A 14,761-nucleotide genomic window follows, 5' to 3' on the forward strand; every position below is an offset into this window, starting at 1 on the left:
CCCTCAGCCGTTCCTCGTACGTCTTCCCCTCCAGGCCCTTCACCATCTTCGTAGCCCTCCTCTGGACACTCTCCAACAGTTTCATGTCCTTTTTATACTGTGGTGCCCAGAACTGCACACAGTACTCGAGGTGAGGCCGCACCAGCGCAGAGTAGAGCGGGACAATCACCTCCCTTGACCTACTAGCGATGCCGTGCTTGATGCACCCCAGGACACGGTTGGCCCTCCTGGCTGCCAGGGCACACTGCTGGCTCATATTCAACTTGCTGTCTACCACGACCCCCAGGTCCCTCTCTTCTAGGCTGCTCTCCAGCATCTCATCGCCCAGTCTGTACGTGCAGCCAGGGTTTCCCCGTCCCAGGTGCAGGACCCGGCACTTGCTCTTATTGAACTTCATGCGGTTGGTGATCGCCCAGCTCTCCAACCTATCCAGATCCCTCTGCAAGGCCTTTCCACCCTCAACAGAGTCCACAACTCCTCCAAGTTTAGTGTCATCAGCAAACTTGCTCAAAATACCTTCTATTCCTACATCCAGATCGTTTATAAAAATATTGAAAAATTTTTTATATTATAAAAATATGGAAAAGTACTGGCCCTAAAATGGAGCCTTGAGGGACCCCACTGGTGACCGCCCGCCAGCCTGACGCAGCCCCATTTACCATAACCCTTTGGGCCCTGCCCGTTAGCCAATTGCTCAGAATTGGGGGCTTCCCAGGATTCAAGTTCCTTTGCAAGTTGATTACCAAAAATCGTGGGGCTATTTTTAAACCCCTGAGGAAGCACTGTCCCTGTCAACTGGACTTTTCGTCCTGAGTCAGGATTTTCCCATTCAAAGGCAAAGAGGTTTCGGCTTTCTGGGGCCAAGGTTAAACAAAAGAAGGCATCCTTTAAATCCAGCACAGTAAACCAGACCAACTTGTCCTTTAACTTGGTCAATAGCGTATAAGGGTTTGCTACCACAGGGTGTATGTCTTCAGTGATCCTGTTTATTGCTCTCAAGTCCTGTACTAACCTATAACTCTTCCCATCCGGTTTCTTAATTGGTAAGATGGGAGTATTATATTCCGATTCACACTCGACCAGTAACCCATATTGCAAAAACTTATCTATTGTATCTTTTATTTCTCTTCTATCTTCTATTCTAAGGGGGTACTGCTTAACCTTTACTGGCTTTTCTCCTGGTTTTAATTTTACCATTATTGGTGCAGCATTCTTTGTTTTCCCGGGGACATCAGATTCCCACACCCCTGGATAAACCTGATCTTGGATTTCCCGAAGGGTTTCATTAAAAGAATCAGTTTGGATCAATACCAAACTTAGTGCACTTATAAGTCGGTCTTCTTTTACTCTTAACTCTACCCTTCCCTTTTCAAAAACAATTTCAGCTTCTAATTGCTCTAATAAATCCCGTCCCAATAAAGATCTAGGAGATCCCGGCAAATACAAAAACCTATGTATTCCCATTTGCTTCCCCAATTCATATTCTAATGGCTTTAAAAAGAAAGCTTTTTCGTGCCTACCCGTTGCCCCCACCACTGTCACAAAATCTTTATCTTCTGGCATCAACTTCTGATTTAACACTGAATATGTAGCTCCTGTATCTACTAAAAATTCTACTTCCCGACCCAATTTCCCTAGCTTAATTTTAACCAGTGGATCTGCTAGGGTAGAGTCCCCCAGTCTCCTTCATTGTTTTGTAGCCATTAATAGCTTGTTTTCCTCTTGCCGCTTCGGGCATTCCCTTTTCCAGTGTCCTATCTCTTTACAATAGGCACACTGTTCAGCCCGCAAGGGGAGTCGCATTACCTTCCCCCCCCCTTCTCCTGCCTCGAAAAGATTCTTCCTGCTTTCGCAGGGCTGCCACAGTGGCTGCTGCAATCGTCTCACCTAACTTTTGCCTTTCATTCCCCTCACGATTTCTAAACACTCTCCAGGCTTCTTCTACTAATCTTTCCAAATCCCTTACGTCTGGTTCTTTAATTTTCTGAAGTTTTCGTCTAATATCTTCCGCCGATTGACCCAAAAATAGAGAAACTAATTGAAGTCTACCCCCCTTAGAGGAAGGGTCTATAGTGGTAAACTTCTGCATTGCTGCCCTCAGTCTTTCAAGAAATTCGGATGGGGTTTCTGAGGTCCCCTGTTTTATTGTATATAGTCTTGACCAATTCACAGATTTAGGTATTGCATTTTCTAAAGCAATCCTAATCCATTCTTGATATCGTTTTAGCATTCTATAATCATTCTCATCATTATAATCCCAATTAGGGTCTGCCCTAGGCACATGTACTTCCACTGTGCCGGGCAGGGCTCCCGAGGCTACCTGGATTTGTACCTGCGTTCTAGCAGTTTTAACTATTAGCTGTTTCTCGGTTTCTGATAATGCAGCCAGCATTATCTCTATGTCCTTCCAATCTGGGTCTAAGTTTTTCACAATCAATTCAAATCTTTTAGCCACTACCTCTGGATCATCTCGATACCCTTTCACCGCCTCCTTCCAGGCATCTAGTTCATTAGTTGTGAAGGGTACTTTAATTCTAGCAGGTCCATTAGCTCCCATAGCCTGACGCAGAGGGGCTTGGATTATTGGTCCTATTTTACTTCGTGTACGAGCATTTATCGGAGTAAACCCCTTAGAGTCTATGTCATTTCCAGCGCCTTCAACTTCTATTCCAGCACCTACATCACCATTTATAGGTGGTAAAACATAATCTTCCATCCTTTCTTCTGGCTCATTTAATTTTAAACACCTCTGCCCAATGCTACATGCCGAACAACACCTCTTTAATTTCCCCACTCCATCCCTCCTCATATCCTTTTCTATTGATAAAATCAAAAGGTCTTGTGGGGCCAAATTAATGCCACACTCCTTCTGCCATTCTGGGTGGTTTCTCAGAGTAAAAAACATATCCGCATATGAAACTTCATCCCATTTCCCTTCCCTCCTTAAGAATAACATTAATTGCAATAGTGTGTTGTAATTCAAGGTCCCATTTTTGGGCCATTTTTCCCCTTCTTGTAATTTATAAAGGGGCCACCACTGATTACAATATTTTATCAGGGTTTTCTTATTTTCACTTCCACACGGAGCCCCCCTATATCCTTCCAATGACTCAAAATACAACCCAGCGTACTTTTCTTAGGAATTTCACTGCTTACTCGCCCCCCCATTTTCCAGTTTACACTTTCAGAATACACGTGTTACTTACAAAAGCGTATCACAAAAACGTATCACTCACAAAATTACAGGCACGCAATATCTTTCAGTAGCGATGTCACAAAGCTACTATTACCAGCAATATTGCCAAAATCACAATAACAATAGTCAGAGTCAAATTCCACACGCGATAAGTCAGAAAACCGAACTGTGTAACACCGTAACGATATCTTTCTTATAACAATGCCACGAACCTACTATTACCACCAGAAAAATAGCCAAAATCGCAGTAACAATAACCAGAGTTAAATACCATACTCCATGAGTCAGAAAACCGAAATAGACAACACAATTCCAGATGGACCTTAAAGCGAGCTCCTTCCTTAAGGTCCCCAAACATATACTTATGGTGCTAACCACAAAGTATATACCAAACACTGCCTCGCAGAAGATCACCTTCTGACTTACAGACAGTTCCAGACGACCGGTCTACCAGAAAACCAAGCCAGAATAAAGAATATACTCACTTACAATGATGGGGTCCTTGTCTGCCTCCGCAGTGATCTGGTGAGTCGAGGAGTCCCTCCGGGAAATCCCGGGGGTACCCTAGGGAGTCCTGTCCCCAGCGGGTCCTGCGGTCCGGCAGAGAGGTAGTCCCATCTGGGGTGCCAGATTGATTCAAAGATCGAAGCCGAAATTCCTTTAAGTGGTATATTCTTTATTGCAGCGCTGGATGCACGGGGGATCTCTCCACCTATCGTGCATACCCAAAGCAGAAAGCAGTCTTGAATTTATACAATCAATCTATCAATATTCTACAAGCACCTATACATATGCATTACCTATCCCCGCCTTCCCTCGCTTCTCATGCTAATTAGCCTTTTGGCACCTTGCGCCTGCGTAGAGCCTTCCAAGAATTGTGGGCAGGGGTCTTTGGGACGTGGGCAGGGGTCTTTGGGAGGAAGACCCCGAGTCTTCCTCACAGTGTACTTTTCACCTTTGGTCAGGAATCTGCTGAATTGGCACGTTTCTTAATTGCGAGAGCTGGTTGTTGCTAATTCTTCTGTTTGTTGTATCTTTATAATGAATTCCAATGTCCAGTTTTGAGATTTATAGTCCTTACATTTGTTTCTCTGTCCGTCTGCCGCTTCCTTATCATGAGTTCCAGTGTCTTGTTTCGAGATATACAGTCCATGTCTGGGGATTGTCCTTGCCTCCCCAATGCCTCCCCAATACCTCCTTAATCACCAGAACTCGACAATGCTGCCCTATCATTCCACCCTTGCCATCACCTGTGTCATTTATACTACTCCTATTACCCGTGCTAGTAGTGTCAGTGGCATCCTCCTGATACCGTTTTCTGTCTTTGTCACCCCTTACTCTCCCCCTTTTCTTTTTGCCACTGACCAATCACCGGAAATGGATGAGACACATGATTGCTAATTAGGAAAGAGAGTGCAACGTCTGCTATATGTCTGCAGGCAGTGCTGGCTGCAACCTTAGAAGCTATTTGTGAAAGAGCCTGCCAGTGGTCATTTGGTAGTGTAATCTGTGGCTCTGCACTCCTGCACCGCAATAAAGGTAGTAATATAGCTAAGTCGTCATTAGTAATCCGTACAATGTGGCAACCCCTCTGAATGTTATCCAGGAACATTTGTACATATATCAAATTATGTAACAGCATAGTTATAACACCGATCTGGGGACGAATAGTCGTTTTTGCATTGCAAGATATGCCTCTCATAGAGAGAATGCTAGAGAGAAGCAGCACAGCCGCCTCCGCCTCCGCCTCCGTGGTTACGTCAGACAGGCTGCAGGGTCGTGATCTCCGCCCCTCTGCTATGTGCCAACTCGCCACACGGTGAGGGTCGGCTGCCGTTGTCCACTGACGCCTCTGGTCTCCCGTAGCAACTCGATCCCGGATGTCCCGCGTCTCACCGCGATGACGTCACTTTCCCGCGTCTCCCCGCGAGTCCTTTGTCCGGTCGGTGGTTGGAGTTTCTCAATGTCTTTCAGGTGTTCCGGCTTCTGTCAGGTCTCTCTGTAGCAAGCCATGGGATCTTTGCTGTTTCAAAAATCCCTCAACAGCCTGAGATGAATTCTGAAACAAAAAAAAAACAACAGTGAAAACATTACTGGGAAACCTTTTTTTCTGATGCAAAAAGCTGATGGGATTCAGAATAATTTTTGAATTGTTACAGATGCTTTAGAATTGTGTCAAAATTAGACACTCATACACTAGAATCCTATTATAGCTCTACCTCAAATTGTCCAGTTTGTCATTTCATTTTCATGTCTGAGCAAAGAGAGAAGATATTTGTCGTAATATTCTCTGTTCCACCAGGTGGATTCAGTAGACACTAACATCACTATGGTTACCTTTTTCAAAATCAATAGTGTTAAGAAACTCACTCTCTGCATGTGCCATCAACAAGCATCAACGAGCATTTTTTTTTTAAAGTGAAAAAAGTTGATGGTATAAATCAAAACATAACTTTCCTCTTATTCCAAGCTCTTTCAGAAGAAAGCGCCTTCAGTTATTAAAAATAGCAGGAGCAAATACTGCATGTGAGAAACACTCTGTAGCCAATAACTTAGGCTCAGGCGAGGATCTCAGTGAAGTAGTAATTTATTCGCGATTGCAATGGCGGGCGCCCCACAAGCAGGAGAGAGCGCCTCTACTAGTTCCAAAACACAGTTTATATACCTTTTGATGGCAGGACCCTCCCCTGTTTCCCCACTGAGTGGGTAATCCAGGTTCACAATCTATCTGATGCTTCACAAACAATGCATGGCCTTCAGTTGCCGGCCTGTTAAATTTCAAATTTCTTTTGACGTTTTTACTGTTTGAAGTGGTAATGTTTCTTCACTTATCTGACTTGACTTGACACCGTGATTTTCACCTAATTGTCCTAAGGAGACTGGTTGTCTGCATTTTACTAGGTCGCCTGCTAAACTTTCTTATCACTGTAAGCATATCTCAGTACCACATTCCCTCCTTCTAAACAATGTAACTCTGCAAAAACAACATTTCTATTCCCACAGTTCCCCCCTTTTCTTTTTTTTTATAAACTGTTGATTTTTGCAAAACCTTTCTCTAAGGTGCAATTTGACAGACTTCTTCTTCTTTGCTTTCTTTGCTTTCCATCTCCTCATTATCACCTTATCTGAGTAAGGTGGTGGCTCCATGGTCATTTGTTTCAATAGTGCGGTTTCAGTTAACCACTGTGCTGGTCCTCTTACACAGAGGATAATGCAGCAACCAATGGCTGTCAAAACTCCTACAACTACGATCAATGTTGCAAATATGCCTATTTTTTTTTTTTTTATTTTATTTTATTTTTTTTCTGCCAATTCACTGGCAAGGGTGGTAAGCCCTTGCAATGCTCTTGTTACCGAGCCATCTGGGACACTATTGTTGGGTATAAGATTGCAACAATGGTTGCTCAGTATTACACGCACAAACACACCTCCTTCCTCTGCGAGCATCATATCTAATGCTATCCTGTTTTCCCAAGCCATTTTGCTGATGGCATCTAGTTGTTCAGTGATTCCTCTCATCGCATCCTTGGTATAATTGATGAATCTCTGCTGATTATAATAGAAATAATTAATCCAATCCACATTTTTATTGATTGTTACCCACCAGAACAGTGACTCAAACCCTGCAGCAATTTGATTTCTGGCTTTATGTTCATCTGCAACTCCTCTAGGTACCCCAATAGAATCTATGTATACTCTATCATCAAATGATATTCCTAAGCCTCTTTTACTTCCTCTGGGTATTTGTGATGTTTCTCTTTCAAATGCCAGGGTGAAGGGTATAGCTAATTGAACAAGTGCACAAGTGCCTTCCCAATTAGATGGTAGGGTGGACTGTAAAATCTTCCCTCCACCGTACCACCAGAGATCTGCCCTGGGGATCTCTAGTCTTGAGCAGTTTCCCATCAAGTCCTTGGTAGCACAAGGCAAATTCTCATAGATGCCAGGTAGCACTCACACCCTGCCGTGAGAGGCAAGCTGTATGGTTACCTATAGCTGTAGAGAATGCAGGGGGAACCGTGATACTGTTATCATGCAAGGAACAGCAAAGAGAGACTTACAGGCCTCATTTCCCCAGGCAGTCTTTTCTTGGTACAATGCAATCATACATCGCATCCCTTGGGAGTCTTTGGTCCACCACCATGGGAAAGGCACTATCTGGGCAATCGGTCATCCCGAGGCACAAGCATAGCAGTAGCTACGGTTGAGACTCTGGACGGTATATTTGACCCATTCTATCCAGGCATTCACATCCCCATACCTTGTTTGAACTGACACATTTCAGAGGGCTTCCTGTTTTCTCTCCTGTTTTCTCCTTGAGTTTCTCCCTTTCTCTGATGGCAATAGAGGATTGTTTCCATACAGCTATTCTCAATCTGGCTGTTGGGTCTCTCCCAGTTATTTGTTCTCTCTGCTCAATTGTCGTTGGGCATTTAGATCTCCACAAGCTAACACCTCACAAACATCAAACGTGACAGAATGTGGTACATAACCCTCTGTCACAGTCACCCATATTTTGATGGGGTATCCCGTTTTTGCTATTATCTGGTCATGCCTTTTGCAAGTTGCCAATTGACCAAGGCCTTCTCTGAGGCCTAGAATCACTGAAAACAAAATTAGTAATCAATTTTTCCCTGTCATTATTTTTAAACCTTAGGTTTCCAAATAATTATCGATACAAAAAAATAAGATGTACACTACTACTATAACAACCCCCCCCTTGGGAGCACTGCATTTCGCTATAGGTCTGTTCTTTCTTTCAATCACAAGTCACAGTCGTTAGTTACCTGTGAAAATAAAAGGTTAGTTTACAATTGTAAGCTCTTATCCTGCTCAGAGTCCACTATGAGATTTTTCTATTCAATTTCAACTTCCAACAAGTCTTTTGTAGGAACAGCTTCCCAGGTACTAGCGTCGACGGATGCCTTCACTCGAGTATAGTGAGTCCAACCTTTTTCCGCAGTTCTTACGGCTGTTTCAGTGGTTAGTAATTGTCCTTCCCATTCAGGCCAGAGTTGACTCTTTCCAGGTCCGAATCAGGACCCGGTTTCCTGGGTGATGGTGGTGAATGGGGAATTCCAAAGGTGGGGTTTGAGCCGACAACCCACAGGTCCTGAGAAATGACAAAGAAGAGGACAACCCCAGAATACAGTTCTTAAGAAAACTCTCTGGTTTCGAATTGTGGTATCTCATCCCTTCTGCCCAGATAGGGCAATCTGAACAGCATCTCATATGGTGAAATTCCTATGTCCTTTCTTGGTGCTGTTTAAACCTGTAGGAGTAAGCATTTTACCCAAGGAAGTTGGGTTTCTAACACTAGTTTAGTTAATTGCTTCTTTAATGTCTGATTCATTAGCTCCACCTTCCCAGAAGAGGAGGGGTGCCAGGGGCTGTGAAAATCCCACTCAATCGCTAAGGCCTGCTTTAACCCTTGCAGTAAAGCTTTACACCCATCCAGACACGTGGTCAATTAGGACAAACAAGTAACTCAGTAAAATTTACCTGTATACTTTGGAAAGGGCAAACCCCTGGCTCCCGTCCCCCTCTAGATGGGTTACAGAAGATCTTTTTATTTACCTTTTGACATATGGTACATCCTCTACATATGTGCTTTGCTAAAGTGTATATTCCTATACAGACATACTTTCGTAGCACAACATCACACGTTGCTTGCACCTCCCAATGACTCTTTTGATGTAAAACAGTTAATATTTGCCTCATTATCACTTTATTCAGCATTTCTCTCCCATCAAGGAGTATCCATTTTCTTTCAGACTTCATAGCTCCTGATTCCTTAAAAAAATCTTTCTTTTAAAACTTTTTAGTTCTTTCTTAATTTTCAACAATTCCCTGAATCCTCTCTGCATTTATCCTGTTTTCCTTCAGACATTAGATGCCTTAAATACCTGACTTCTCTTTCTCCATATTGTAATTTATTTTTCAATACTCCCAAGCCCTGCTTTCCCAGAAAGTTGAATAGCTTGTTAGTAGCTTTCTTCACAACTCTTTTCTCCTGTCCTGACAATAGAAAATGATCCACGTATTTGTTAACATTAATACCTCCTTGGGAGGTTGTAATTGCTCCAAAATCTATTTATTTTTATTTTTATTATTATTATTTTTTTTTTTTTAGAATTTACCCAAATGGATAGGTGGCCCTGTAAACCCCTGAGGTAAAATTGGATAAATTTGTCCACCTATATTGTTGCTTCCGCCCCCATTTCAGGGTCTTTCCAGTCAGAGGTGAACACACATGTATGTTTGCTCTCAGGGCCTGAGAGCACTCCATTAATAACACTGTTATTCCAGTCTAACAATTTACTAGTTGAATGCCCAATTTAATCATCAAATCCCTTCTCAACAAGTTAGTCCCTGTCTTGGGTACATACAATAATTACCCAGTGATCATTTTAACCCCTGGTCTCAGCTTGGTATCCCCCAAAAGTGGTACTGTTATCCCAGTTCCTTCTGCCCCCGTCACTTTTTAGGGTTTCATTAGTTAATTTAATCCCTGATACTTTACAAGTCAGTAATGACCTAGCTGTTCCCCAGTGTATTGGGATTGATGGCAAGGTTCGGGAGCTGTGAGTGGGGGGCGTGGGAAACTGCAGTGGCAGCCCCCGTGAGAAAAACCCAGAAGCCTCCCCGTGGCAGGTAATTCAATTCAATTTCAAACACTTTCGTCCGGCCCCTAAGGGGCTCACTGCCGCCCAGAGCCAAGCCATGAGCAATACAGTCCGTGCCTCTGTGAGAGCACAGCCACGAAAACAAACAAACAAAGAAACAAACAAAAACCTGCTGCTCAACAGCAGTTGGGAGAGCGAGAAGCCCCCCCGCAGACACCAAAGTCAGTGCAGAAGGAGGGGGAGGAGGCGCTCCAGGCGCTGGAGCCGAAGCCCCCCTGCGGCCGCTGGAGAGGCTCCTGGTGGAGCAGGCTGTTCCCCCCCACCGTCCCCCTCCCCGATGCTTGGGAAACTGACCAAACACCACAGCAAATATACCAAAACTTCTAGACTGTTACTTAGATAATGCCTACATCCCCTTTCCCTGCTCATTCAACTTCAAACAGCTCTGTTAAATACTACATGCCACACCTTTAACCCCTTCAGCAACCCTTTTAACACTTCCTTTATCTTTCTCCAGCCTGTACTTTTCTAATATCAGCACCAAAGGCTCAGTCAGGGTCCAACTTAATTCCATACTTTTTCCCTCCAAGATAAACAACATATCAATATAGCATATTTTCATCCCATTTTCCTTCTTCCCTCCTTCTTCCACTCCACATATTCCTATTCGAAGTGGCCAGCCTGGCCACACTTAAAACATCTTATCAAAGCCTGTCCCTGCTAGGACTCAGGCCACAACACAGGCAGCCTTCTTTGCCTGCCATTCCTTCATCTCTCTTCCTCTCCTTTCCATCCTGGCCCTGACTCTCCCTGAAGATTTTCTTCCTCTTTCTCCAACCCTCTGCCTCACTACCCGCTGCACTGTCAATACCATTAGTTTCGCTCTTTTTTTTTTTTTTTCCTTCTTATCTCCCCTTCGGACACACACCTCCAGGGCCTCCCGCAGGAGGGTCCCCCAGTGACTGTTCACTACATCCCCCCACCTTCTGAAGCATTTTCTGCGTATTTTGCCAGGCTTTAATCACACAATGAACTTTCAAGAGCCCTTGGGTTACTGGGTCCTCAGGTCTCATCCCCAAGTACTTTCTCATTCTGACCCCAAGTCTCTCATATGATTTCTGCGTTGCACACTATTATTATTCCAGCCAGGATTGGCAAGTGGGTATTTCTGCCCTGCCGGTATTACCCCTGGTCCTGGAGGATGAGCTCTTTCCCATTCTTGTATAGCAGCTCTCCTCCTGATCATTCCCATTTCTTTCCCTGTAAACAACATACTTATAGACATAATTCCCTCCCCCAAGAGTATAAATCAGGTCATAGGAACTGGTCTAATTGTTCAACTAGGCTGTTGGGGTCCTCGAATAAAGACTTCCTCTCTTTCTTAAAAGTCCTAACCTCTCTGCTGGTAAGGAGGAGGGGGTAGTTCACCTAAGAGGATACACAATTAGTGTTAGTACTGTCAGTATCAGGGAAGGCAAAATTCTCAATATCTCTTCTACCTTGTTCTAATTCTTGCCGGAGCCTAGGGTACGATACTTTTTTTAGGGACAGTGTTAATTATAGTCCCTGTCTCCCTTCCTGGAGTGACTGCTGCTGCCACCAGTTCAATATTAAGATTATAGGGAGCATAACTTGGCTCCTTCTCTGAAAAAAGGAATCTTCTTGTTTGCACATAAATTTAAAGCCTGAATTTTCATCAGACCCGTATTTTGGCCAAAATACTGCTGTTTCCTTAATTGGTTCTTTTGTCCAGACTGATACACAATATTTAACCTTTTTAAATTATTTTTCTTTTACAATCCCTCTAATTTTGGGATTATGTTTCCAATTTCTTATCATTCTTCAGGAAGAACTATTAGTAGGCACTCCCCCAGGGATATCTCCCTGTCCCCTGGAACTCATATTTTCCCATTTTTCCTAACCCTCGCCAGTATGTGCTACAGAAATTTCCCTTCTGCAGTGTACCACACACCAACGTACTGAAAAATGGGGGTGTACCGCCAAGCACTTCCCTGTGCCAGCGTTACCGCACACCTATGAGTTTACCAGATTCCCTGGAACTCGTACTTCCCATCTTTCCTAACCCTCACCAGTATGTGCTACAGAATTTTCCCTTCTGCAGTGTACCACACACCAACGTACTGAAAGATGGGGGTGTACCGCCAAGCACTTCCCCGTGCCAGCGTTACCGCACACCTGAGTTTACCAGATTCCCTGGTGTACTTCCAAGCACTTCCCCGTGCAAGGATTACCGTACACCAGATTCCCCTGGTGTAGTGCCAGCACTTCCCCGTGCAAGGGCTTACCATACACCAGATACCCGACCCCCAAGGCAATACTTAATATTTCTTACCTTGGTCTGTGCACAGAGTTACCGGATCGATTCTTAAAAACCCGGAGTGCCTACCTTCTTCCTTTCCCCACTACTTCACGGATCCTGCCTCTTTAACCAGTCTCGGGCCCTCTGTCAGCTCTCCGCAGAACCGCCACCGTCGATGCACAGGACCGCTGAAATCAGCGGGGCATGCCTTCCTGCTGCTGCGGCGGTGGAGCTCCCCAGTAGGTGACTGGATCCCGGACGAGCCCCCAAATTGTGAGAAACACTCTGTAGCCAATAACTTAGGCTCAGGCGAGGATCTCAGTGAAGTAGTAATTTATTCGCGATTGCAATGGCGGGCGCCCCACAAGCAGGAGAGAGCGCCTCTACTAGTTCCAAAACACAGTTTATATACCTTTTGATGGCAGGACCCTCCCCTGTTTCCCCACTGAGTGGGTAATCCAGGTTCACAATCTATCTGATGCTTCACAAACAATGCATGGCCTTCAGTTGCCGGCCTGTTAAATTTCAAATTTCTTTTGACGTTTTTACTGTTTGAAGTGGTAATGTTTCTTCACTTATCTGACTTGACTTGACACCGTGATTTTCACCTAATTGTCCTAAGGAGACTGGTTGTCTGCATTTTACTAGGTCGCCTGCTAAACTTTCTTATCACTGTAAGCATATCTCAGTACCACATTCCCTCCTTCTAAACAATGTAACTCTGCAAAAACAACATTTCTATTCCCACACTGCATAAGCATATTTCGTTACTGGCCAGTAGGCACAATGATCATAGTTTCTTCTGAAGGACATTAAAGAAGTTTTGCATTAGTGCTGTGTAAATGTAATATTCACCAAGTATAACAAATCTAGCGAAATGGTTAAAAATCATTTTTTACATTTGAAGCTTCTTTTACAAAGTAAAATTACCTGAATCCATGGCTCAGCGAAACCTTTATAGGCAGAAGGGATCTGCTGGACCCCATAGTGAGTAAGGTTAAAATTTCTATCTTGGGTTCTCCTCTGTGATCCAACTGTAGATTGCTGTTGAGTTTGTTGCTGAACCACATGGAGAACAGAAGAAACCACAGGGGTTGGCAATTCATGACTACAGATTAACAACAAATAACATGGATTAACAAACAAAACACTGACCAAAGTAAATACTTTACTGTATTTAAGAATACTTCTAGAGATCCAGAAACAGATAGTTTGTTATACTCAGACTGACTGCTTACCTATAGAAATCATGAGATCTCCGTTTAGATCTACAAAGAGGACATATAAGTGGCTCTCTGTTTCTTCTACATTCTTCTGCCCCTGGAACACAGCAACAGGATAATATGTATTCCAGTTTTATAGCGTATATAACCAGAAGATGGCATTAGTATACCTAAATTTTACTGAAGAATGTCAGTTTCAGGATAAACATTTCTGAACTGAGCCACTGCAGCAGCCTGATAAATGTGTGCATTTAAACATTTCTGTATGCAGAAATGCTTCAGTCTAGCACTATAATTAATATTAAAAGTTATGAACTGAAATATGGGTCTTTTTATACGTCAAACATAAGCAATGTTTTTTAAAAAGTACTAATATACATGAGACTGAATTTTATTTGTTAAAGCAAACTAGCTATTTATATACTTTATTTAATGTAGTATGTAAGAATATTCCATAATTTACTACATAATCCAAGCTGATCGTGGATGACTCTCATGAACTCTAATGTCGAGTTGCAGAGGAATAAAGTCTGCTCCTAACCTTGCTCTAATTGGACATAATCTCATTCAGGTAAAAGAGGTTAAAACCAAACCTCTAGCCCTTCAGTTAACCTCTTTCTAAAAGCACTAAATTACAAGCTTGATTTGTGAATAAACAACAACAAAAAAAAACACAACAACACACTAAGTTATAATACTTTTTGATATTTAGAGTCACCAGAATTTAACGAGACAAAGATGATAACATACATATTGACATGCAGTGGTGTAATTTGTTCCTGCAGCCATCTTCACACACAGGCAGGCTCTCTTCATCCAGCATGCCTAACGAACAAATGGAGCACATCTGTTCTTCATCCTTTATACTACTAAAAATAATAAAAAAAATAATCATGATTGTTTATTGGGTTTACATGGCAAGGGTTTGGTAGCAGGGGGTTGTAGTGGTGGCCTCTGTGAGAAGAGTCCAGATGCTGCCCCATGTCAGATAAGGGCCAGTTTCAGCTGGCTCCAAAAGGAACCCATCTCTGGCCAGAGCCAAGCCAATGAGAAATGCTGGTTGTGCCTCTGTGAGAGCAAATTTAAGAAAGGGAAAAACTGCTGTGAATCAGCAGCTGGGAGAGAGGAGTGAGAAATAACCCTGCAGACACCAAGGTTAGTGAAGAAGGAGGGGGAGGAGGTGCTCCAGGCACAGGAGCTGAAGTTCTCCTGCAGCCTGTGGAGATGCCCATGGTGGAGCAGGCTGTCCCCCCTGCAGCCCATGGTGTACCACGGTGGTGCAGATTTCCACACTGCAGCATATGGAGGAGCAGGTAGTTCTGACCTGAAGGATGCTGCGGCCCATGGAGAGCCTCTGCCTGAGAAGGCTCCGGGCCAGACCTGTAGCCCATGGAGA

The 14,761-nt window shown here is 43.6% G+C and overlaps 1 long non-coding RNA gene and 1 pseudogene across 1 annotated transcript; one reads left to right on the top strand and one right to left on the bottom strand.

The window, feature by feature from the left end:
- Positions 1-14,761, top strand: part of LOC137846926 (mitogen-activated protein kinase kinase kinase 1-like) — a 270,989-nt pseudogene that overhangs the window by 218,338 nt on the left and 37,890 nt on the right.
- Positions 5,768-12,889, bottom strand: LOC137847169 (uncharacterized). Its single transcript, XR_011090822.1, has 2 exons — positions 12,176-12,889; positions 5,768-8,468 (listed from the first exon to the last, which is right to left on the bottom strand). It is a non-coding gene; the product is annotated as an uncharacterized lncRNA (long non-coding RNA).

This window comes from Anas acuta, chromosome W (assembly GCF_963932015.1).
Source record: "Anas acuta chromosome W, bAnaAcu1.1, whole genome shotgun sequence".
Classification (NCBI taxonomy): domain Eukaryota; kingdom Metazoa; phylum Chordata; class Aves; order Anseriformes; family Anatidae; genus Anas; species Anas acuta.